At 37.3% G+C, this 27027-nt stretch overlaps 1 long non-coding RNA gene across 4 annotated transcripts in view; it reads right to left on the bottom strand.

Moving 5' to 3' along the window:
* LOC115934313 (uncharacterized) overlaps nt 1–27027 on the bottom strand; it is a 415675-nt gene that overhangs the window by 93336 nt on the left and 295312 nt on the right. For 3 of the 4 annotated variants that reach the window (XR_010133495.1, XR_010133494.1, XR_010133497.1), the window contains one exon: nt 16581–16673. This is a non-coding gene — a long non-coding RNA (uncharacterized lncRNA). Of the gene's footprint in view, nt 1–16580; nt 16674–18549; nt 18979–19603; nt 19784–27027 lie in introns of all 4 variants that reach the window. The other variant, XR_010133496.1, reaches the window with a different exon arrangement.

The following is a 27027-nucleotide window of genomic DNA, read 5'->3' as shown; positions in this document are numbered from 1 at the left end:
TAGGGATGGTGAGGCCATGAGATAGAAAGACCTTGGTCCCTGACACTTGGTCCCTGACATATTAAAGATATCTGATCATCTTTAATATGAGCAAGAAATAAACTTGTATTGTGTTAAGCTATTGAAATTGTGAAGACTAGTTGTTACAGTAGCTAGCATTAACTTAATACAACTCTGTATTTACTTTTAATTCACTCTGATGATCTGTTCCTTTAATTAATCTATATAAACCACATAGTGACTAATGATATAGTTGAATTAATATCTACCATGTTTTAATTATTCTAATTATTGCATTTGTTCTTTGTTTCTTTTTATTCTCCTCCTTTTCTGCCTTCTCTGGTTCAGTTGACTATATTACATGGTTCTATTTATCTTCCTCTCTTAGCTTATCGATTATATTTCTTTAAAAATATTTCCAGTAGTTGGCTTAGATTTTCAAGTACACATTTTAAATTAATCTAATTTCACCTTCAAATAACTCTATACTGCTTCATGGGTAATACAAGTACCTTATAATAGACTATTCCCTATTCCCATCCCATATGCATTGCTGTTATTCACTTCACTTACCTATATATTATAACTCCATACTTTGTTACAATTATTACTCTCAAGAGTTATCTTTTAATGCAATTGAAAATGAGAAAAGTAAAAGATTTAATTTTACTTTGATCCATTACTTCTTCAACACACTTATTTTCTTCATGTAAACCCTAGTGATACAGACAGGAGGCAGGGAAATACTGGGTAGAAGAGAGTGGTTCCCGGTGAGGGCCACACCCTCAAGCCTCCACCTGCAGCTTAAAGTGAGAGCATGCATTCCTGTTTTCCAATCTAAAGGTTGCCTTTTCCAAATCCACCCTGGCCTGCCTCAGCCCCCATCCTGTACCCATAAAAACCCCAGGCCCTACCAGCAGAGCGGCATGGCAGAGAAGGAGAGAAGAGAACCAGCAGCTGGACATCAGAGAGAAGCAGCTTGGCTTCAAAGGGACAGCTTGATGGCAGGACACCCAAATTCCAGGGGAGGACCACCTTCCCACTCCATCCCCTTTTCCCCCTTCCCACTGGGAGCCACTTTCATTGGCAATAAAATCCTCCGCATTCACTACCCTCCAATTTGTTCATGTGACTTGTGACCTCATTCCTCCTGGACGCCAGACAGGACCTGGGTACAGTGCAAGAGGCTGTCACATTTACCCTCCACTGAGCTGTTTAACACTTAAGCATCCACGGTTGGCAAAGCAAAAAGAGCATACTGTAATACACACCCTGTGGGGATCTGGGAATCACAGGCAACCCCTAGACGCCGCTGTGGGCCACATGGAGTTCTGCTCCTGCCAGTTCCCCACAAGTGCTCATCCTGGCCACTGTACCCACTCACCTGCATGTTCCCCCTCCCATGAGGGGTTGAGAGCTACAAGCTGAGTAAATGAGCCACCCCCTTCACAAGTCCCGCGAAGGGGTCAAGGGAACAATCTCATTTCACTAGTTTCTGAACTGTATCATTTTTCTTCTTCCTAAAGAACTTCTTTTAACATTTATTTCAGGGCAGATTCGTTGGTGATCGGGTCCCTCAGTTTTTGTCTGGGAAAGTCTTTATTTCTCTTTTACTTCTGAAGAATAATTTCTCTGGATATAGAATTCTAGATGGGGGTTGTTTTTCTTCCAAACCTTAAATATTTTCCTCCACTCTCTTCTTACGTGGTTTCTGATGAGAAAACCACTATAATTCTTATCCCTTCTTTATCTACAAATAAGATGTATTATTTTTCCTCTGGCTTCTTTCAAGATTTCTTTGTCTTTGCTTTTCTGTTGCTTGAATATAATATGCTTAGGTATACTTTCATGGTGTTTTTTGTTGTTGTTTTGTTCATTTGTTTGTTGTTTGTTTTTTCTCTTTCTTGGTGTTTTCTGGGCTTTCTGGAACTGTGCTGCACGTCTGTGATTAATTTTGGAAAGTTCTCAGCCATTATTATGTCAAATATTTATTTTGCTGTGTTCCCTTTTCTCCTTCTGGTATTCCAATTATGCATAATTTATACTTATTACAGTTGCCCCACAGTCCTTGGGTATTCTGATTTTTTCTCCTCCTTCCTCCCTCCCTCCTTTCTTTCTTTCTTTCTCTTTCTTCTTTCTTTCTTTCTTTTTCTTTCCCTTTCAGTTTGGAAAGTTCTTGTTGGCCTATTTTCAGTCTCACTAGTTTTTTCCTCTGGCATGCCCGCTGTACTGATAAATAGAGTCTTCATTTCTGTCTTTGATTTCTAGCACTTCTTTTATTTTTTTTTCATTTTTTATTTTTGTTGTTTTTATCTCTCAGATTACATTACCCATCTGTTTTTGCATGTTGCCTATTCTTTCCATTAGGACCTTTAACATGTTAATCATAGTCATCTTAAGTTTCCTGTCTGATAATTCCAACATCTGTGTTATATCAAGGTCTGAGTCTGATTCTTACTTTCTCCCTTCAGATTGTGTTTTTCTTGACTTCTGGCATGCTTTATAATTTTTTAAAACCCAGACATGTTGTATTAATGTTTGCTGTAACTGTATGTGCCAGGACTCAAATTTCTCTAGTGTCCTTGTTTTTATCTTCATTGTTGACTTTGGGCTTCCTTAAGACTCTTCTTCAGAGACTCTGCATTTTACAGTTCTTTCCATTGTAATACACTGTTGTTATACTGAACCCCTGTTGGTATGATGCTAAGATATGGGGAAAGTCAGGCATTCTATAATTTTACACATAACTCTGTGTGCTTAGTGGTCCTGTGCCTCTGGGCTGTGACCTTCACAAGTGCTTCTTCAGTGGTATAATATTTCCCCCTTGGGTGAGACCAGAAGGCTAGAGGTAACTGGATTGAGAATGCCCTTCCCCCAGCTCGGATATACTCTAGTCAACTTTTTTCTCCTCCAGCATAGGTCTTTGTTATGGAGAACTGTCTTGGAGTATCTAGCAAGAATTACTCTTTTGCCCCCACGACAGAGCCACAAGAGAATCTTGGATCTTCACTGTGAGAATCCAGTGAAGTTCCTGGAGTAAAAGCTCATAAAAGCAAGAGGGCCCCATAAAATTGCAACCCCCACAAGTTTTTCACTCTCCTCTAGTTCACACTTAGCCTCCAGCATTTCTTCAAAATTACCATTTAGGTGCTCTTACTGGATTATAATGCCAGCAGCTTCTGCTCCAGGTAAGCAGACCTCAGCTATGACTCTGGATTCACCTGTCTTTCTGAAATTTAGGGTGAAAATTTGCCTTGCAATGTCTATTCTCTGATGGATTCAAGAAAAATAATTGGTTCACAATTTGATTAGCTTTTTCTTGTGAAGACAGACATAACAACTTCCAAGCTCTTTAGACGCTAAAGCTAAAACTGGAAGTCCTATTTTTAGTTTTTTATTCAATTGATAATTCTTCCTATGGCAAGGACTAACTCCTCTTATTCATTACCTATGTGTCGGTCTCACATGTTTTTAATATGTCATGAAATAAGAATATATACGAGTCCTTCTCTCTTGATGTGGGATAAACTTGCCTACAGAAGTTAAACATTTGGGGATTTTCTCAAAAACAAAAAAGTCTGGCACAGTGGCTCATACCTATAATCTGAGCACTTTGGGAGGCCAAGGCAGGGAGATCACTTGAGGATAGGAGTTCAAGACCAGCCTGGGCAACATGGCAAAACCTTGTTTCTAGAAAAAAATGGAAAAAACAAAACAAAACAAAAAAAAAAACAATTAGCTGGGAATGGTGGCACGTGCCTGTAATCCCAGCTACTCAGAAGGCTAACGTGGGAGGATCACTGAGATCACATCACTGCACTCCAGCCTGGGCAACAGAGCAAGACACTCCCTGTTTCAAATCTAAAACAATAACAAAGGCTGTATCTAGAAAGTAAGAGTGACCAGAAACAAAGCACTTGGTCCTGCAAGCCACAAAAGAGGAACATTGTCCTTTTTAAAAATTATTTCTAAGCTTAAGATATTAACAAGTTGATTTATGAGAGCGCAAGCGGAAGCAAGGACAGGGATTGGGTTTCTTCAAGCATATTCCTTGCGCCCTTATATGCTCCCCGTGCTGCATTGCCTGAGAGCTAAGAGTGTGTCTTCCAAATGTTTACGGCATGTCTCTGTAATATTTCATTATGTGCCAAGGCAGCCATCCTCTCCTGCAAAGTAGCAGTGTCTGGGAGCAAGTAATCATTTTGAAATAATAAAGCCTATTTATTTTATTGACATTTAAAGTGCATGAGAACATTTATGACCAAACTCATATATAATTATAACCAACAGTATGTGGCATTAATTATCAATACTGCTCCAGGGAAGGACATGTTTATAACATCATAAAGCAGATCTTTCTTTTAAGCCAAAGATATTCATATTTGGAGGGGAATTATTGTGTCATTTAATTTGATCTGCTTTCTGGGGACATCTTTCTGCAATTATCAATTTCTTTCTCTACAGTTTGCATTTTATTAATATTTTATTAATAAAATTATATTCTATACTATGCTGGTAGAAAGTTGTGTTTAACACTGTAAAGTATTACAATTTAGGCATTACTTGACAAGAATTGGCAGTCTGAATTACATTTCATTTGAAAACAAATATGACATAGTAACCAAAAAAGAATATAACTTAGAATAGTCACTATTCCCTCAAGTAAGATATGATGACCAAGTAACTAACTATGTGAGCTGGCATGCCTACAAAACCAGTATAATACTACACTAATAATAATAATAAAATGATATTTTCAGCCCTACACTGCAATGAAAAATCATTGTCTTCTTATTTTCACAACATGTTTTAATTGGATATTTTTGTTAAGAACCAGAGAATCTCTGTAATGGTTGTACAGAATGAAGTGATCCCTAGAGTCCTTTCCAGATTAAAAATTCAATTGTCCTATATTTATAGATAAGGTGAGTAAGGAATCTACTGTGGAATGATCCACCCTAGAATTCTCAGTCCATAAAGTAGAATCAATTACTGAACTATAAACCTTAAGCACCAAAGTTTTGCAAGTTTAAAATGTAAAAAGGGGTTTTAAAGCATTACTTCACTTCATTAAGATAAGCCCAGTAGAAAATGAATAGGAAGATGTTAGAATTGGCAAAGAGAAGGAGTTTTTCCTGTCACATATTTTTTGAGTTCTTGTCCCAATGCTTCCATTTACTAATGATGTTTCCTAGACCAAGTCTCTGAACTTCCTAAAACTTAGAAAAAAACCTCCCCATTTCCTCATCTGTAAGTGGATTTAACAGTATCTCCATGTGAGCAGTGGCAAGGATTATGTGAGGTAACATGTCACAAAGTTTCAGTACACTGTACAGCATGAAGCAAACCTTTGATAAATATTTCAGTGCTCAGACCCATCTCTTTTTCTTCCTCTCCTTTTAATCCAATGAATAAACATATTTTCCACATAATGTTTAAGAAATTCGTATAAAATTCCCCTTAGGGACTGCATGTATTTAGAAATGCTGAGATTTATAACTATTTTGTTTATTGTTCCAGGGAACACAGTCAAGATTAGCCATGATCCCAGATTCATGATTATAGTTTAATAAGGGAAGCAACGCAGACACACATCTCATTTACAAAAATGAGAGCTATAATGATTACAAAAGTGAGGAGTAAATGAAAGGATCCAGAATTATTAATATGTCGATGGTTTGGAGGTCATTGGATGTTAATTAGAGAAACTGTCCTGAAAGAAGTGGGCCTTATACTATAATATGAGAAGAAAAGGGATCTGATGAAACAGAGGGAAGCTGTTCTCTAGAGCAAACATTTGGGTTGACAGGGAGTTATCAAGGGTAAGTGGAACACAACTCTTAACTTGGGCATACCCCACCGAGACAGGTGGCTAAGACCCTCATACTACCTAGTGATCACCCAGAATAGTCACGTAGTTACTGCCTGAGTCTTCCCTAAGCCAGAAGTTATCCATGCTATGTGGGCTTTTTTATTTTCCTCACATCTCTCCATTCCATGCAAATGTACCTTTCCTGTATTTAAGTACAGCAATATACTCTTCCTCATTTTTGAAGTAGACTAGGCTCATCTAAAATGATAATATTTACTAACATGAATGTCTTTACCAAGTACAAATCTACATTATCCAAAAATGAGCTGTAATAAAAATTTTAATAAGCTTTCCTGGAGCTATCCTAGAATCCAATAATCAGAAAAAAATCAATTTGTAAACAAAAATGAAAATTTAAAATTGACAGTTTTCCTTTTATAAATATGAACTAGCTTATACTTGAGAGATAAAATAAAGATGGTAAAATAATTGCATATGTATTTATTTTAAATATTAATTTAATCTGAAATTCTATTAGCATTTACTTAGATAATGAAATACTTAACTGGAAAAAAATCTTACCTTTAGAGATAGCATTTAATAATTTACTACATGAAAAATTCAAATCACAGATGGTATAAAACAATCAAATGCAAAACAATTTTCCTTGAATTTCCAGACTGCTTCAGAAACACAAATAGAGGTTAATTTCTGTGCTCAAACATCATGCTTGAAACTGTCTACAAGTATTATCATGAAGGAGCATAATCTCAAAGCATTACCTAAAAACAGTATGCTTGAAAAACCATCTACAGCTATTTCTTATCCGAGAAAAACAAAGAGCATGTACTACATAAGGCAGCAAAATGCCAGAGGTTAAAATTGAAAAAAGAGTACATGTGCATTTTTCTCTTTGACATTTTTTTAAATATTAGAATGTTTATTCTTACTTTTAAAAGATACATGCAAACCTCACTGAATTTAGGATTTTCATTACAAACCTCTAGCAGCTTTCAGTAAACAATTAAATTATAACTCTTATTTACTCTTATATTGATAAGCAATCACACACAGCAAGCAAACTCAAACAAGAGGTAGGAGACTCACAATGACCCCTAGGTAGTAAATATATTTGCTCTCTAATTAACATCTGAAGACTTCTAAGTTGTTATAAATCCATATATGCATTTTACATTCCAGCTTTAGCAAATGTGAGTCAGAGATGTATGAGGATGTGACAAAAGCCACCTCCTGAGGCCACTGCTAAATCTAAGATCATCATCCTCTTGCCTTTGAAGGTTGGAAATGGGGAGACTCCATCACAAACACTTTTCTTCTGTGAGCTTAATCGATGCCACCTGTCCATCTAATACATTTCAGGAAATGACAGCCCTGCTGGGTGGATACTAAGCCATTGTGACTTCATATTTCTGGCTGGAGAAGTTTTGTTTGGATTTTTTTATAGACCTGTTAACCCTTGCCAGATTTTACAGTCCTGCAGCACTGAATATAAACTATGGATTTTGACATTGGGAATGGAAAGTGTTGTTGGTGGGCCCACTGTGGATCAAAAGTCTTGCATGTATGTGTTTCCTTTGACCCAGAAACTCTAGGTCTGGAAATATAAAGGAAAGAACGGAGAATAAATATATAATTATGTGGATCTTCATTGCAGAATGATTTACAAAGGGAAATATTGACCTCAAATAACGTGTTTAAAAGTTACATCAAAGTAAAATGTTGTAAAATACAAGATGAATAGACTATTTTGCAGTCCCAATAAAAGTAATATTCTTAACATATTCATTCACATTGAAAATATTCATGCAATAGTTAGATGAAAAAGTGAGGTACAAAATGGTAGGTTAAATGTGATCTCATTTTTATTGCAAAGAATATGTGTGTGTGTGTGTATATATATATACATGTATATGAACAATGCCAATCTCCAGAGAGAACTACTGTTTTATATATACGTATACATATACATACATACACTAAACTAATAAAAGTAAAATTAAATTACATTTGACCCATTTAAATTAATATAAATATATATGTCATATCATGAAAAAAACATCAGATTTAGAGGAAAGAAAAATATGTTCATATATGACTTTCTTGCTAAATTTCTGGGTGATCTTTGACTAGTAACAATTATAGTTACCATATTCATAAAATAAAAGTAGAGGAGTAGATGATATCTGAAAGATCTTTCAGTTCTAATATTCTATCAGCAACCAGAAAATTCTTAATTTGGCTTAGAGCTTTGACTTCCTTCAACCATGGAAGACCCCACACCAGTTTCAGCAATGGTGTACCAGTTCCCCCGGACAGGGACTATGCCTTGCAAAAATATTTACTCTTTAAATAAGTCTTCATCACATAATAGCAGCTCAATAAATAATTGGAAATAAATCATTCTCCTAGCTAGATTCATATTTTCCTGAGCTTAGAAAAACTGTCCCAAGGTATTTTTTAAGTTTTATTGACTCATTACAAACAGTAATGACTAATCCAGTGTAAGATCTAGTACTAATGTAAAAGCAAACTATAGCAAGACAGTAAGCCATTCCATGTTCTCTCCACATGAAATAATGTGGCCTCCAAAAGCCACTGAACACCATAGTTCTTATGTTCTGTTAAAGCTGTACATCTTCCATATTGGCTCTATTTGATTCATGTTTTTGGTTTTGTCCTTTCTTTGTTCTTCAGAGGAACACAGAATTGTTTTGGTAGCTTAATCAGCAGAGGAACATAGAATTGTTTTGGTAGCTTAATCAGCTTCAGAAGAAGCCACAATAAGTGTACTGGTTAAAATGTTCAGTCAGCACATCTGTCAGCATGTTTCAAGTGAAACACGAAAGACTACATGGCTGCAGTCATAGCTTTAGGAGCGAGCAAGCCAAATGGGTAGCTAGAGCACCCCAAGGTAGAAAAGCAACAGGCAAACGGGAAACCCCACAGCAGATAACTTCCCAGCTGACCAGGAACAGGGCAAAGTCGAAATGGTAAGGGAAGATTAGAAAATGAAAAGCCATCCCGGCACTAAACTGATGTAAATCACATTCTTTATAATTCCTCTATGATTGTTTTTATTTAATTTGGGGTTGCTGAATGTAAAATATGGCTTACATTAATCAAATTAATAAAAACTTTCAATTTTCTAGTTACCATGTAGTGCTTAATACATTGAAAATGTGAAGCAAAACTTAAAATATTTATGTAACTAACATTGTATTTACTTTTGAAAATAATTTCCAGGAAAGAGATCAACTACTAAAATAAAAGCAGCTATTTTAAGTAGAAAGATACATCCATAAGGAGAAAAAAAGTGTGTGAAGGCATTGTAAACATTGTAAATGTTTTCCAAGACTTTTAGTATAAGAACATGAGTTCAGCTCATGGATGCCTTTGATACATCACACTATTATCATAATGGACTTTAGTTTGAAAACCTTTTGTGGCTTAAGCATAAACAGTTATGTAAGTCAAATCAGAAATGTCCAAAAATAATCTTAGCTATGTGTAGAGCCTCCAAATATTGTATGTGTGTAAGTACCAGATACAATTTCTTTTTCTTTTTGTACGCTATTATTTATAAACTCATGTAAATATTTATAATTGTGGCTATGCAAAAAATACATAATAATGTCTCTAATAAATGCCTCCTTGTGAGAAATAAGCTACGGCGCTTACATGACATTATATACATTTGAATCTGTTATATGGCATACAGAAGAATATAAAATGTCAGGAAGTAAACGAACTTCCTAAGAAATCACCTTTAAAATATATTTGATCTAAGCTGCATGCAATTTGAAGAATACTGCTGATCCATCATTCTAGTTATAATGCTGCCTCTTCCATGAACATCTCAATTCACCATCTGGAAGTAATCTCATCCTCCTCCAAGCTCCCTCAAAATTTTATTTTCATTTCCTCTCTCCATGTTCTCACTATCATGTTATGTACCACTAAGATTAATTTGGAAAAATCTATTTTTTGCTAGACTATAAACTCCTTGAGGGAAAATGATGCAACTTGAAAATATTTGTAAATACCATCCACACACATCCATTTCTTACTATCTCTTAGTAAGTGTTGATTGAATGAATTCATACATTTTTCTTCCTAGACAGCTCTAAGCCAGAGGAGTAATAAACTTTATAGCTTTTATTTGTTTTGATTTTCTCTCAGGATGAAATGCTTTGGAGATCCCAAATCCAGTAAAAGACTCCAAATAAAGCTGACAAAAGGTATCCAATTTTCACCGAGTAATCTGCAGAGGGACATCTCTACCTGGCCCCAAGCAGTGTCTTGCAGTTCTCAGCCATTTCCATGTATGACTTGTCACTAGTGCACATTTTATCATCAAAAAGAAATTCCATTCCTGTGAAAAACCTGGAAGATACAGCCATGACTAGTCAACAAAAGGGGACAAGAAGTTTGGAGTAAAATGCAATGATAAAGTAGGGCCATGGTTTCGTTGAGGCCTGGTCTGCTGAAGAGTGGACAGCCATATTGGTATCCAAGTTAGATGTCAGTAGAGCACAGCAGAAAGAGCGCTTACTGGACTGGGATTGGAGCCTGGATCCCAGCTCTTACTTGCCACTTGGTAATTTTTTTATTTTTATTTTTATTTTTATTTTCTGTGACAGAGTCTCGCTCTTTCGCCCAGGCCGGGGTGCACTAGCGCTCTCGGCTCACTGCAAGCTCCGCCTCCCGGGTTCACGCCATTCTCCTGCCTCAGCCTCCCGAGTAGCTGGGACTACAGGCGCCCACCACCGCTCCTGGCTAATTTTCTGTATTTTTAGTAGAGACGGGGTTTCACTGTGATAGCCAGGATGGTCTCGTTAGCCAGGATGGTCTCGATCTCCTGACCTCGTGATCCACCCGCCTCGGCCTCCCAAAGTACTGGGATTACAGGCGTGAGCCACTGCCCCTGCCGCCACTTGGTAATTCTTGACTAAAGTAAGACCAATTAATATCACTTGGCCTTCGAGTATTCTAAGTCTTTTATTTTATAAATTGAAGAGGTTAAACTCAATGTGCTCTGATGTTCCTATAAACTTCTATGATCAGAAATCAAATATTTCGTAAGCCTCTTGGTAACTATTCAAATCTAAACGGTATTTTTAGGATTTTCTTAAGCATGGTATCTGAGTCTGAAACACATGGTAATAAGAGCCACGGTAATAAGAGCCTTAGTAATAGTGATAATAATGATGATAATAAAATAGCTGTCATTTATTTATCTGCAAATATTCATAAGGGCCTAGCTTGTGTCAGATGCTGTTCTAGGCAATGAGGGCACGGGAGAGAAGGACACATACCTGAGTTTGGGGAGTTTATATTCTAGTTTAGGGAGACGACATTTAACAAGTGTAATACAGCATGTCTAATTGTGATAAGGACTCAAAGAGAAACAGTACAAGGATTGGCAATGAAGAGTGCTGAAAGGCATTTCAGAGCATTCTTTAAAATACTTATTAGGAGCCATGAATTTTACAGGGATTCTCTCATTTCATCCTAACAATAATCTTATAAAAATTATTATCTTATACCTACTGTACAGATGAAAGAAGTGGGCTCAGAGACATCAATGAAATGGCTCAGGGTCACACAGATCGTTAAGTAGTGAAACTCCAGAGCCCAAGTCCTAACCATTATGTGGTACTGCTTTCTACCAGATGATACAATACAAGTCTCTAACGATCTCATAAACCAATATAAACACACAGATTCTGTACACTCAGAGCTCCTTTTCTTTCCTGCTGTGTTTATCACATAAAACCTATTGAAAGTGTTAATATTATTAGGAGGTAGCATCCTGGCACATATGATTTTTTCCTAAATCAGTGCATCTTGGGCAATGTTTGAAAAGCAGCACATAATAACCACAATTAAAAGACCAAAACTTAACAACAGAGAAAAATCATTACAAAGACTTCATGGCATGTTCCTCAACTGTACTAGGTTGGTGAAATATTCTATACAGATGGACCCTAGGATACCAAAATTATATTTGTGCATTAGTCCTGTTCAAGGAAATACAAATCACATTTCAATGCAATAAAATAATTAACACCAGAGACTGTAATAGAATCAAATTTCACATAGAGCAGGGACACACAAGGGTAACATAGTGAAATGGTTAAATGCATGGATTCAGCACTCAAATACATGTTCCAGCTTGCTCTGTCACTAACTCTACCTTCTTAAAAGCCTACTATCTTCTCTGAATGCTGGTTTTCTTATCATTATGATAGTAATAATAATAGTATCAATCTTATATGTTTTGTGAGAATTAAAAGAGTTAATGCATGTTAAAGGCTTAGCTCAGTACCATCAAACAGGAAATGTACAATAAATCTTATTTATTACTGTTATTATCATGAATGGATGTGCCACCTTGAGCAAAGGGGATTTGAATACTCAGAGAAGTAAAAGGTCTGACACTTAACAGGATACCTGATGTTATTTTTCCAAGAACCTATCTACACATGAGTGTTGAAGGAACCACTACTCCCCCTTCCCAAATTGCTGCCTCGGGAATATATTTAGAAACTAATTGTTAACAGTAGCAGCATATCCAAACAAAAAGGGCAATGACATAACTTTGACTCATTTCTGTACATTTATATAAATAATTCAACTAATGAGTGTCTTACAAGAAGAAAGAATGAAGATGATGCCACTGGTATGTAAAAATATTCATATCAACTCAGGCCCTTTTGTTAACTCACAATAGCTACTGATTATCTGATTATTCCTTCTCATCTGTGTTTGGATGACTTCAAGGCACTTCCCAGCAAGTAAACTCATAATATTAAAGCAATGTTCTTTCCCAATTTATACCAGATTTCATCCCATCATATCAACAGCCCATATAGCCAAAGAAAGGGCTTTCTTACACATGGTTTCCATGGTGTTTATGCCTTTCTATCCTAAACAGACAGATGCATTAAGCAATGCATGTCAATCCCATTATGAGGCTGTGAAATGGGCAGAAGTTTTGTTACACACTCATGCAGTCACACACATTGTGAACATCCTGTTTATTTGGCTCATCCTCTGATGATTGGCTGTGGTATATCAGCACATTACTGACAGCTGGGAATTTCTCCAGTGGAACATGCCTTTCCTATGACAAACATCCAACGAGCAATGGGAACATGTGTCTGCCCACTGTGCCCATACAAAGCAGCCCAGTTTCTCCAAATGCAGAGCATATTGGGTGCTTGGATTTTCTCAGAATGCCACCGACAGGCCCCTGGTGACCTTTAGGGGCCATACGAGATAATACATTCTTAGACCCCTATTTCCGGACTGCTTTGGGCAAGGTCAGGATGGCAAATGTCCCACTTCCACAATATCAGATGTTACGGTAATTCCTTTTAGCTAATGTGTAAGAGCAAAGGAATGCCTTCAAACCTCATCTAGGCCCTGTGGAATCTGTTGAAAATGCATGACAGCTGTGGGCTTTGGCGAGGTTGTCTGTGAATGTATGAGATTTGGAAACCATTCAAAGCTAGAAATAACTGTACAACTCATAACCCTTCACCACTGCTCACTCTCTCTCTCTCCCCTCTGCCCCCGTCATTCTCTCTTCCCATCACTCATTTCTCATGCACTGTATCTGGGTCACAATCTCATCCTCCTGACTCAAATGCATCATCACTGCTGGGAACTGTGGATAACATCCTCCACACAAAAAGATGGGAAAAGAAGAAAGAGGCAGGGGTGGTGGTGGGGGCAACAGAAGGATTTTAATAACGCACAAGAACAGGAAATTGAGAAAGATCTTTTTTTTCAGTATCCAACTGGGAGTTGAGAAGCAGCAGCAAACTCACACTTATTTAAAGGCCCATCTGCAGGTAGAATCATCCTCGGGTGCTCGAATGATGTGTAAAGGCACTTGTTTTCCTAAACCTGAATAATACTTTGAAAGGCTATGGCTATTTATACTTCACTTTTGAAACTTTTATGTGTATTTTATGCACCTCACCATTAACTCTCACAGCAAAAGAGTTTGTGAGTGACATTTTTGAGAAAAGTAGGATAATTAGGAAAAGGAACTGAGAGAAAAGGGGTCAAGCTCAAAAGCCGGCTTTTTATTCAAATGACTAATACCCAACTACACTATTGATTCTGACCTCAGAATTCCTACTCTTGAAATTTTGACTTAAATTATCATCTCCAGATTCAAAGACTCAGCAACCTGGTTCATAAACAATGTGACACCCTGGTAATCACTGGCTTTTTTCCTGTAACTTCTGCTACTTCTACATAGATTTAACATACTACCTCTTGGCACAATCAGGTTGTCCCAGCAGTTTTTACTTTCTAGTTAAACCCAGGTTTTTCACATGGTGGCTGTGGGTCAGTCATTGACCATAATGACTTTTCAGCAGTCTAAACTAAGAGGCACATTATCCACAGTTTAGCCAAGATAACTCCCCAGGATGGGGCTTTACAACTAATGAATTATTTTGGCAGTTAATATTATCCCACTGATACCCTAAAATGAAACAAAAACACATAGATAACATTAAAACAACTAATTTAGAACATGGGAAACTACGTAAAGAAGGAAAAAAAAACCTTCCTATACAGAATTTTGCTGCATGCTCTCATGAATTTCATTAGCTACACGGATCTAATTGAGTGTTGAGAAGCAAAGGAAAAACAGGTCTGCCATCCATACACTTAACGCTTACAGCATCTAACGCAAAGGAGAGATCCCCATAGAAACTCACAGAGAAGGCCACAGATGCTCCCTCAGGGGCATTCACTCTTACATTTAGATCATTTCTAATTAGCTATGTTATCTGGATTCCCAGGCCACGATGAATTAAAAACTGCACTAGAGGAAGACAGGGATCTAGGAGAGGGGAGCGTGCTGGCAACAGGCAGGGGCACAGCTGGTCAGCTCACAGCAAGAGAAAAGAGCAGCACGATTGTCAGGGTATTTAGGAAAGAGGCCCTAGAACATTATAATATCACATAGAACAATAATGGATGTGTATAATGTTGACCCTGGGTCAGCAGGGAGAAGATGCATTCTGTATAAGAATCCAGAGAACTATACAATATTTTTTAGGTATACTTATATCAAAACAATTTAAGTTATAAATTTTGGTACTTCAAAGGAGTTGATTTCCTTTATGTCTAAAATGAAAATACATGAAATACTTCTCTGTCTCCAAATAACAGATTTTATTAAATCACTGTATTTAAATACAGAAGACTTATACATAAAATTTAATATCAGTGTCTCATTTTTTTTTGCTCAGACTCCACAAGATACACATTGCATGCCATTGTCTTTAATTAAACACGTCCTAAATAACTTCAAGAGTATCCTACCACAGCCAGGCATGGTGGCTTACATCTGTAATCCCAGCACTTTGGGAAGCCGAGGTGGGCAGATCACTTGAGGTCAGGAGTTCGAGACCAGCCTGTCCATCATGGCGAAACCCCGTCTCTACTAAAAATACAAAAAAAACAGCTGGATGTGGTGGCGTGCGCCTGTAATCCCAGCTACTCAGAAGGCTGAGGCAGGAGAATTGTTTGAACCTGGGAGGTGGAGGTTGCAGTGAGCTGAGATCACGCCATTGCACTCCAGCCTGGGTGACAGAGCTAGACCCTGTCTCAAAAAAAAAAAGAACATCCTATCACAAAAAGAAATCTAAAAAATTGTGAAAGTATCACTCTATACACATACACACACACGTACACCACACCAACGACATGAACACTGAAGGAGTGTACCTTCAATGTCAGTTTCACAAAGGGAAGGGCAATGAATTAGTCAAGCAGAGTGAGGTGACGAGCATTTCACATGAAGGACATTCACAGGCAGATTCAGGAAGGAGGTAGAAATGCTTAGGAATTAGTTTGTCTAGATGAAAGGCTAGGTGCTTGTCCTCCTGTCTCAACATGCCTTCCCTCTTTTCTCACCTTCTCAGTGCTCACTCTTCCTGGCACTGACATTCTCATGCCTTGTCATAACATCAAGGCAATATACCAACCTGGCTCTCATTCTGTAGCTATGACTCTACCTACTGCTAAGCTCCTTTTATAAATTCTACAGTGGACACCTTTGGGATTGTCTACCAGCACCACATCCCCTTATTCTGATAACTGCCCTTCACCCTATCGCTTTAGTTTCCTAAGGTTGCCACAGTAAATGACCACAAACTGGGTGATTTATTACAGCAGAAATTAATTCTCTCTCAGTTCTAGAGGCTGAAAGCCAGAAATCAAGGTGTCAGCAGGGCCATGCATCCTCTGAACCTATAGAGGAAAATCCTTCCCTGCTTCTTTCAGATTCTAATGTCCCCCCAGCATTCCTTGGCTCCTGTCAGCATAACCCCAGGCTCTGCCTCCACCTTTGAATGGCCTTCTCTTCTGTGTGTGTGTGTGTGTGTGTCCTCTCTTCTTATAAGGATGCCAGCCATTGGATTTAGCACCCACCGAAAGCCCAGTATGACTCATCTCAAAATTCTTAACTAATTGCATCAGCAAGACCCTATTTCCAATTAAAGTCACATTCTGAGATCCCAGGTAGACATAAATTTGCAGGCGACACTTCAACCTACCACACCTATCCACATAGTTACCACCAAATCAACCACATTTTACAGCACAATTCTATACCTCAGCTATGCATAAATATTTCATCCATAGACTTCAGTGGAAACAAATTGATCTGCACTCAACAGCCATTCTTCTCTTCTTCCCTAGTCTGGTAGATACCTACCTCCAAATTTAGCTGGTAAAAGATCCAGATACTTGCTTTTCCAAACTCCTTGCAGTCAGAAGTGATCTGGCTTCATGGGACTCAGTCCAACCACTGAAACAAAAGAGAAAATTCAACAGAAACTTGATTTACCGGGAAGTTTAGAGGCCAACACTTGTAATGACTCCAGTCAAAGCCCTGTGCCCCATTTTTAATTTTAATATTTTTCTGGTTTTCTTAAAGAAGATCCCAAAATTGTATTAGGTTCAGATCCCATTAACCCTGAAATGCAGTTATTTCTCTCCAAATAAAAAGAGAATGTCACACAAGGAGAGTTATTTTTCCTGCCTCTTTTCTGCTTCATATGCTACCATAAGGATATGGTTATGACAACAACGGCATTAATGCTTCTACCTACACAGAATGCTAAAAGAATCCTAGATAATCTGCCCCTTGACATTTAGCCCTGACCAACTCTAGAACCCCTCCCTCTAAACTTCTTGTTATGTAACAAAAATATACAATAAGAGGTTATTCATGTTTTTTGTTGTGCAGCAAAAAGCATCCTAATACTATTGGTATGTCTTGACCTAGGCAGGGACAATTAGTACCTCGTCCTGATTTTTGGACTCAAGAGCCAAAGACTCATGCCAATGCGACTCTGTTGACTGAAATCATAAGCTATAAAATTTTGGAAATTTTGGTTACCTGAGTTCTTGCCACATGGAAAAAACTCTTTAGAAAGAGATAAGAATGAGCTTGACATATGGAGAAAAGAAGCATGGCTAAGAGACAGGCAAAAAAGCTTGATGCTGGAGTTTGGTTCCCGATACTATAAAAGATATTGACCTTTCTCCAATCATGGTTGTCCCGTTCTTTCATAGCTTAGCCTTCCATTAAAATCCTCTCTTTTGCTTAAATCAATTCAAGTGGGATTTTGTTCACTCATAAGTTAGCCAAATTAATAAAGCTTCTTTTTCTTCTCCCAGATGTTACCATTCTCTAACTGTCCTTTTCTTCTTTTATTTTTCTTTGCCTTATTCCAAGGAGCCTGAATCCTATCCAATGACTTCAAATATCCTTGTGATTAAAAGGAAGCTTTGCAGTCAGATACACCTGGGTTCACTTCCTGGCTCTGTTAGCAAGTAACCATCTCAAAGCCTTATTTATATGATCTCAAAGAGAAGGATTGTGGTAACAGCAACCTCATGTGGTTCTAAGGACTAAATGAGCTGGTACGTGTAAAATATTCAATAGAATCATTGACACATAAGAAACACTTCTGAAATGTATTGATTATCACCACAGAGGCAAATATCATTATTATAATTTCTGAACCACAATGCAGAAATCATTCACTAACCCTAATCTCTGCCTTGACCTCTAATCCTGTATCTCTTATTTCCTTCTGAACTTTCCCATTAGTATTTCCTAATTTCCTCTTTAACTAAACTGATTCTTACTCTTCTTCCTTCCCTCACTCCTCTCCCGCCCACACTGCAATTCACATTTGCCATTTGGTGGTGGTTGTTAATTACCCTGTCACAGAGATGTATAAAACTTATTCTTAAGTTTAAGAAAACAAGGATTATGAATTACAGTTATTTGCATTTTTGTACTTAGTTTAGCTGTTCAATTTTTTTTTAAATAATGCTCTATAATCTTGAATCTATTGTGCACAGATGGTGGTTGAAAAAACAAATAAATATCTTTCATACTCATAAAATACTTTTTTTCTATGAGGAGATATGACATATGGGCAAAGTATTATAGTATTTCTCACATTTTTCCAGACATTACAAAAAAAATGCAGTGTTTAGAGATTTCAGGATTATAGATCACTCCTAGTCCAAGTAAAGTTTCCTTCAGAAAGTATTACCTTCAGGCCTGTGTAAGAATATCCTCCTTTGGGCCTCACACTTTAGAGAGTGCCACACATTATGAACATACAAACCCAAATTTATAACAGAATACGTGGATATATCGTCACCTGGAGTCCAGCAAGCAGAGCCCAATCTGTGGTTTTAAATGCAGGTTCTCATGTCAAACCTCCTTCAAGTCCCAAATAATCAACTCTTCAAACCTCTTGTCATTTGTCCCCAGAACAAAAAATGACTGCATGAAAATGGTATGAAATGGCATGAGGCCAGCTGCTGTTGACTTCAGAGATGATACTACTTTGTTATATGGGAAAGATGTGAGCAGCAGAAGAGTTAGGTAAGAGAAAACACAAATTAATTAACTTGTACAGTTCTTCTTTTCAGTATGGGTGTGCAAAGGATTCTTCATAATGAAGCATCTTTCCCAGCTGTTGCTGAGCTGTTCTTCTCCACAGGTTCCAGGTGTGGCATGTGGACACATTCATACTTTAATAAATTAGTATGTTTGCAATAGGTGCACATGGAAGCTGAGCAACAGTCTGCAATATTAAACATTTAAAATTTTTAAGAGCTAAACAACACAGAATAGCCAAATATGCTCAAAAATACACGTAGTAATCTTGGATACTTTGCCAACTTTTAGAAAAATAAACACCATAGCCTTATACATACACATTTTTAAAATTCTGAAATTGTATAGCTAACAGAGTTTTCAGCTAAACTTGTATCTTTTAAATATTTATACAAATAGTATGTAGATTTCATTCATACTTCAATCCTAGGCCTCTCAACCTTGCAAGTGTTAAGAGTAAGTCTATTTACTTACTCTTAATAAGGCACTTTGTGGATTCAAGACAACTTTGAAACATAGGGAACAGCTGAAAGTTAGGACTGGCAATACTTAAGGAGGGACCACTAAAGAAGAGAAAGACACAAAGCTGGAATGCCTAGGCTATACTAGAATGTGGGGTCCATGAGACCACGAAATGTGTCTGGTTTTTGTTTTGCTTGTTTTAATGGATCTTTGGAGGCCAGAATAGTGTCTGGCACATAGCAGACACTCAAAAACACTCACTGATTGAAGGAATTAATGAATGATAGCAGGAGTCAAATTTTTGACTAAAGCATACACTGTATAGAAGAACAGTGGGAAATAAGGCTTACAGGAGCAGATGATGGGCATCAGAAGAGAGTACAGATGACTTTTTATTAATTCATCAGTAAGTGGAGCAACATTTTGTGATAGATGTTGACAGGCATTATCTCCCCTCTATCCTGTCTTCAAGATGAGGTCAACTTTGTTCTGAGGCGTGGAAATCTTCATGGAAAGGAGTAAAGAGGTTACTGGGAAAAAAAGAAAGGAGAGAAAAGTTGTTTGAAGGATCTTCAGGAGACTTTTCAGACAAGTTTAGGTGTGCCTCTTGAAGTTTTACTTGCATAAGGGCTCAACACACTCCTGGTGAGAACAGCTAGAAACTCTTTAGAAATAATTGTGAGCTCCAGGACTGAGATGTTTAGACAAAGGGGAGGGAGAGAAGTCACCTCCTCACCTCTTGGGGAGTGTTTCCACAAAACAGAAGAAACTCATCTTGAGCCATGGTATGTTACAGAGCTGTGTCCTTGTCCAGAGAAAGTGGTCAACACAAGGATCACAAGGGAGCATAACATGGAGTGCAATATTGCCTGGATAAATTCACTGTTCCCTCTGATTCAGTCCTTGAGGGAAATTTGCTAAGTTCCTCATAATAGAAAAGCATTAAAAAGAAATAAAAGAGTAATTCAAATTGAAGAGTCAAAACATTAAAGGCAAAGGGAAAAAATAAGAGAAGTTTCTCTACAGAACCTATCAAAAGATTGTAATGCAGCATAGAAGCCTGTTAGCGCAAAACTCTTTAAAATTATGAGAACAGAAAAAGAGAGCAAATTACATGAAAGAGTCACTTCTCCCAAATAGTCTAAGTTAATTGTTCCAGTTTTAAAGTTTTTTCCTCAGCCAAGTTTCTGTAGAATTTCCACTTTTAGTTCATATATATTTTTCTTGCTAAAATTGAGGCTTCAGTATATGCCTCTTGACCTGGGTTCACATTTTATAGCCAAAAAATATATGAAACCTCTAAGGAAATCATAGCCAAATTGTTGAATTTTCGTTGGTTTAGGTCAGAGGGCAAGAATCCATAGAGCTTTATGTACTTTCTACCTGAAATAAAGAAAGACCCAAGTTTGCCTAAAACTTGGCCAAAATCCACCAATTTATCTGGGGCCAAAGTTTTCAGTTAATCTGGCACAAATATGGAGTTTTTAATGATACCTGACACCAGATGAATTTTTTAAAATGATTTTAAGACTAACATTCATAAGGCTATAGAAAACAAAAATTTTCCATTGCCCAAATATTCATTTAATACTTAAGAATAGAAAATAAACTTTCTTAGAGTAAGCTATCACACAATACAATTCTTTTATATTTTAAACTGGTGGTTTTCCCAAAGTAGGCAGATAATAATTTCATGCTTTCATGTGGCTGAAGTCTCAGTTAAGACTTTGTCTGAAACATAAAATCAAAGTTCAAATATTCCTCTCCTAGTTAGTGATTCTTTCCACCCAAATTGCATAAGCCAAGGTCAACAAGAATAAAATGTGTGAGTGAATGGAGATTTTGAAACAACAAATTATTTGTACTGTGGTTATGATTAAGATATAAAATAGGGAAGGAAAATTAAATTCTACAAACTTGCTTTATGAAAGCTGACAGTTTGTTAAAATCCAGAAACTAGAAATTCCAATTGGAACAAAACTTTTCCTAGTTCTAAAGCATTAGTAAACTGTTAAGAAGTCTGACTTTCTCTAATGGGGAGAAAAGTAAAAGATAAATTTAAGCCAGGTTATCTTCCTCCCAACGTATACTTTTGATATTTCCATTGGGGATTAAGTAAACAAATCCAGCGAGCTATTTCTATGTTCCCAAAACATCTACCAGAGAAGACATGAATCTTATCCTCTAAAGTTAATAACTTAGGTGAACTAACCAAGCATAAGAAAGATAACTGAGGAATACCAGAACACAAAATAAATTATACTTCACATGCTAGATTTGTTTAAACGTAAAGAAAGTTGTAGGCTAAATTTTAAGAATAAGTAGGTTTTAAGTTAGAGACCGATCTAATAACCCTTAGTAAATGCCTGTTATTGACAGACACTGAGTGAGGTTGTGCATAGTTTGTGCTCTTTGAGAAAAAGATTGATGGAGGATACAGATATATACAGAAGGGGACAGCCAGTGAAATTCAGGAAGCAACAGAATAAGAGTATGTTCACTGTACAGTGAGAGCAGCCAAGAAAGCACTGGACTCAGCCTGGAATTGGGGAAACTGGGGCTGGGGGCAGGGGAAGCCTGCTTGAAGGAAGATTGGACACTAGATACATAAAAGGAGGGGGAAGCTGTACTAGACAGAGAAACTATACGGTCAACAAAAGCAACAAGCTGTAAAGAGTAAAGTCTGTGGGTTAGGGATAGGAGAGGGATCAAGAAATAAACAGAAATACGTATCAAGAAACACTGGGAGGTAAGCATAGAGAGCTGAACTGGGGCTGGATATGGCAGTATAGTGGGTTGAATGGTAGTCCCCCAAAAGATATGAATATATCCTAATTCCCAGAACTTCTGAATGTTAGCTATTTGGGGAAAGAATCTTTGCAGATGTAACTAAGTTAAAGATCTTGAGATTTAAAGATCATCCTTGATTGTCTGGGTGGACCTACATGCCATGACAGATGTCATAAGAGTAAGGCAGGAGGATATTTGACAGACAGGGAGGAGAAAACACAGAAGAGAAGGAGACACTGTGCAGATGGATGCAGAAACTGGAATTTTGCCTCCACAAGTTAAGTAATACTAATAGCTCTCGGAAGCTGAAAGAGGCAAAAAAAAAAAAAAAAAAAAAAAATTCTTCCTTAGAGCCCACGGAGGGAGTATGGTATTACTAAGAACTTGATTTCTTGATTTTGGACTTCTGTCCTCCAGAACTGTGAAAGAATAAGTTTCCATTTTTCCATTGTATTAAGAAACCAAGTTTGTGACAGTTTGTTATGGCAGTCCTGAAAATCTAGCACAGAGTGTCTGGAGTTTCACACTGAATCCCGGCTTGCCCTGGTGGGCAATGGTTTTATTTTGTTTTGGAGCTGGGTTAAAAGTGAAATATAAGGCCAGGCACAGTGGCTCATGCCTGTAATCCCAGCACTTTGGAAGGCCAAGGTGGGCAGATCACCAGAGGTCAGGAGTTCGAGACCAGCCTGGCCAACATGATGAAACCTCTTCTCTACTAAAAATACAAAATTAGCTGGGTGTGGTGGCAGGTGCCTGTAATCCCAGCTACTCAGGAGGCTGAGGCAGGAGAATCACTTGAGCCTGGGAGGCAGAGGTTGCAGTGAGCAGAGATCGTGCCACTGCACTCCATCAAGCCTGGGCGACAGAGTGAGACTCCATCTCAAAAAAAAAAAAATGTGAAATACAAGATTGATAGCAAGTTGGGTCAGAAATTATAGGAGAGTTAACCTGTTAACAGGTGCTGTGATCTGAACATTTGTCTCCTCAAAATTTATTTATTGAAATCCTAACCCCAAAGGCAGTGGAATTAGGATGTGGGACCTTTTGGTAGGTGATAAAGTCACAAGAGTGGAGCTCTCATGATTGGATTAGTGCTCTTATAAAAGAGACCTCCAAAAGCTAGCTAGCCCCGTCCACCATGTGAGGGCACAGCTAGGCACTGTCTATGAGGAATGGGTTTTTACCAGACACTAATCTGCCAGCACCTTGGTCTTGGACTTCCCAGCCTCCAGAACTGTAAAAATGAACGTTTGTTGTTTACAAGCCACCTAGTTTACTAGTATTTGTTATAGCAGCCTAAATGGATTAATGCAGTAAGAATTCAAGAAAGTGGTCATTTTTTGTCACACATAATTTTCAAAATCTTAAGACAACATAATTCTCATGTAGATGCATAGTCAAAGTTTTATTAAATTTGTTAAGGGAATCAGCAAGATGTAAAGGGCATTATTTTGCTGGTCATTATACTAAAACATACTGACACATGTTTATAGAGTCACTGAAAGAAAAGAAGAAATCTGGAATGGGATTGCTAAATTAGAATAACAACAACAAAAAAACAGAGTATTGTCTGACAGGGCCAGAGACATGAACTTTGAGGTGATCTTTTTTACTGGGCTGAAACCATTTGCATTACTACCAGAAAAATAAACACATGCACCCTCTTGGCTTTCTGCAAGTTAAGATCTGTGCTAACAAAGCTATAAAATGTTGCCATGGATACCAGTAAATAGCAAGTCAAGGAAAGTTACATTCTTAAGACAAAGACCTTTAGGTGAGCTTGTTAGACAATGCCATCACTTAACAATGTAAGTCACACAGTTATTTTTCCCATACTTCCAAGTTTTGGATAATAACATTTTCTTATTATTTGGCACTAAAGTTGAGTCAAAAGTAGAGGAAAATCATATATTTTAGAGATCCTGCTAAGAAAGCATTTATAAGACTAATATCTATCTCATTGTTAAGAAAATTCAATAAGTTATTACATGCAAAGCCCTTGGAAGAGCACCTACTCCAATATTCCCTGTCATTCTCTTACATTATCCTGATATAATTTGTTTGGAAAGTCTTCTAGGAGAACATATTTTTAGCAAAGTACATTCATATTCCTATATTCAACAATATCTGAGTAACTACTATGTCTATAATGTTACATGATAATTTTCTTCAAGGATTTTTATCTTATTTCTAAGACTTGAAACTGTTAAAGGTTTAACATATGAAATAATAAAAGAATACAATATTGTATAATCAATGTTAACCACATTTAGTTAAAGATCAAAATATATGATTCTCTTCTTATATAGCTCTGAAATGTACAGTTTCTCAGAGTATTTTGCACGTACTTGGGGAAGTTAATGAAACATGATTACGAAGCTAACAAGATACTAGATTCCATAGATAACCAGAAAGGAGAATTGTGATTTTTCTCCTCTTGAGAATATAGTAAGGACAAAATTAGCCCTCAAAACAGACTTAGTAAGAAGATGAAATTCCGTGGAAATATGATACAAACAGAAGACTTTGTTGGCAGTTGATGAAAAAATATGTTCATTGATTTTTTTGTTAAATAAAACAGTTTGGTGCTTTTAAAAGGAGCTATTAAATATAATAGCAACTTCTATTTTAGTGGCTACACAGATCAAAACTTTATGCCAACTTACCTAATTAAACTTTAATTTTAACATTGGAATTTATCCAGTACTATACATACAATGTGACAGACATAAGAAACTTGTTTCCAGGATGATACTTCTTACCCACAAATTCAATGAAAGTACTTACATTTAGTTCCCATAGTACCTGGTTCATGACTAGTATAGCATTTATGGTACTGTATTACAATTTTTCTCACTGCCTCCTGCAATAGAATGGTAGCTCTTCAAAGACAGGAACTATGTCATTCTCATCACAAAATTTAAAACATAGTGCCTGACCCACCCTAGATTCTCAATTAATACATTTTAAATTGTAAAGGAATTAAATAATTCCAATTAATAAATAAATGAAAGATTTGGAGGCATCTTCCCACAAAATGAGGTTAAGGTAGGTGTGCTAATACTGTATATATAATGACACCTCTAATGGTGACTTACTTTACTTTGTCCCATGGCTGTATATAAGATCCTTCAAAAGAAAATATCATTCGGAGTTTATAATCCAAGCAACTGATCATTTTCACAGATATCTCTATCTCATATCATACATATTTATTTACTATAAATAGAATATGTTATGTTTAGGTATATAATACATATTAACATATTATAAAAGTATGTTAGTTAAAAGAGCGACAGATTTTCTTAACTTAATTAACTACTGTGTAAGAATGAATTCTGGCCTTTGCCCTGGCTTTCAGGAGGTGATCTCTACACCCTTGGAACTTCTGCGCGGTAAGAGTGTATTTGTTATTCATAACGAACCCTCAAGCACACCTCAACAGTTCATGCTAATGAGGTGATTTATGGTGAACCCCTTGGTGTCAACCCAACCTCCAGGGAGGGAGGAGAGCTGGAAACATGGCAAGGATTCAATCAATTATTCCCACATAATGAAGCTCCCATGAAAACTTCAGATACTGAAGATCAAGTGAGGCTCCTCCTGGGCAGTATTCCTCGAGTATTGTCTCACATAGTAGCCTGGAGGAGGTAATGCCATCCAGGATTCCACCTGGAGATGACCAGAAACTTTGCCTCCCAGAATTTGCCCAGTGTGTCTCTTTCTTTGGCCAGTTCTAATTTGCCTCCTTTCAATAGAAAACTAATCACAAATATAGCACTTTCCTGAGTTCTGTGAGCCATAATAGCAGGTTATCAAAACTGAGTGTGGTTTTGGGAAGTCTCTGAACTTGCAATTGCTGTCCAAAGGTGAGGGCAGTCTTGTGGGGACTGTTCCCTCTGATGTTACAATTTGGCAAACTCCTTACAACTACTTAGAGGAGATAGTATTTATGTTTCATTTCTCTTTTGTAGAGAAGAAAACTAGCATAATGGGAGATCTAATGAAGCTCAAAAGCAAATAAGAGAAACAGGTGGATGAAGAAGGGAGCCCAGAAGATAAAAGACCATCAAGAAGTTTTAGAGTTAAGAAAAAGAAAAAGTGATGCCCAATCTTTGCCATATTGTTTGAATATTTGTCAAGTTGTATGAGTAATAGAATACGGAGAGAAATGAGTCATGTCCATAATTTGGTAAGCCTGAGATCAGGAGGGCAAAGAGATGGATACTAGAGAATTAGGAGTTATCTAGATGTAGTTAGTATCCTCATATCATCTAGGAGTCCACAGAACTCAATGTGGAAGAATGAATGTGCCCACTTGAAATGAATAAAATATTCTTTTCACAACAAAATGAATGATTTTGGATAAGCCATTCTTCCTGCCTCACAAAGGGAAGTGATGAACATCCTTAATAATCAAAGGTATTGCCACTGAAAATGGAAATCCTTTTACTGTAAGCCCTTCTTTTGAAAGGAAGGACCATATTCTTTTTTTTTTTTTTTTTTTTTTTGAGACAGAGTCTTGCTCTGTTGCCAGGGTTGGAGTGCAGTGGCGCGATCTCAGCTCACTGCAACCTCTGCCTCCCAGGTTCAAGCGATTCTCCTGCCTCAGCCCCCTGAGTAGCTGGGACTACAGGTGCGCCACCACACCCACCTAATTTTTGTAGTTTTAGTAGAGATGGGGTTTCACCATGTTGGCCAGGATGGTCTCGATCTTTTGACCTCGTGATCCACCCTCCTCAGCCTCCCCAAAGTGCTGGGATTACAGGTGTGAGCCACCACGCCCAGCCAAGAAGGACCATATTCTAAACATTGTTTTATATCATATTGTCTATCTTGTTTGAGTTTCCTGCATTTTTTCTTTATGAATGATTTAAAAGACACCAATCAAACCCATAGTTCTAGGGCACATGAGAATGTAACATTCAATATGTGCTTGAAGAACAACCATGCAGGGACTGTCAATCAGGGCTCCAAACTAAGA

Source organism: Gorilla gorilla, chromosome 3, assembly GCF_029281585.2.
Source record: "Gorilla gorilla gorilla isolate KB3781 chromosome 3, NHGRI_mGorGor1-v2.1_pri, whole genome shotgun sequence".
Taxonomy (NCBI): Eukaryota; Metazoa; Chordata; class Mammalia; order Primates; family Hominidae; genus Gorilla; species Gorilla gorilla.
This window is presented reverse-complemented; position numbering and strand designations above follow the sequence as displayed.